The sequence below is a fragment of the Theobroma umbraticum genome, unplaced genomic scaffold (genome assembly GCF_002168275.2).
Source record: "Theobroma umbraticum cultivar Fairchild unplaced genomic scaffold, ASM216827v3 scaffold_12.0, whole genome shotgun sequence".
Taxonomy (NCBI): domain Eukaryota; kingdom Viridiplantae; phylum Streptophyta; class Magnoliopsida; order Malvales; family Malvaceae; genus Theobroma; species Theobroma umbraticum.
In genome coordinates, this window is record NW_018397272.1 from 878,756 (window position 1) to 878,998 (window position 243).

Genomic DNA, 243 nt, shown 5'->3' on the forward strand with positions numbered 1-243 from the left:
AACAAAGAAGTAGGCTCAAAGGGCACATCATTATCGACTTGTTGCATCTGTGGTTGAATGGATAGATCAGCAAAAACGTACTAGTATTTGTACGCAACGATATAATTCTAAAGGCATTTGTTGCTCTAGGTCTTGGTTTAGAATGCTTCCCTTTAACCATCGTTCCTGTAATTTATTTTAGTTAATATTCATAGGCAAATTTTTTTTACAAAAAATGAAACAAAGTATAAAAATCATCAATTT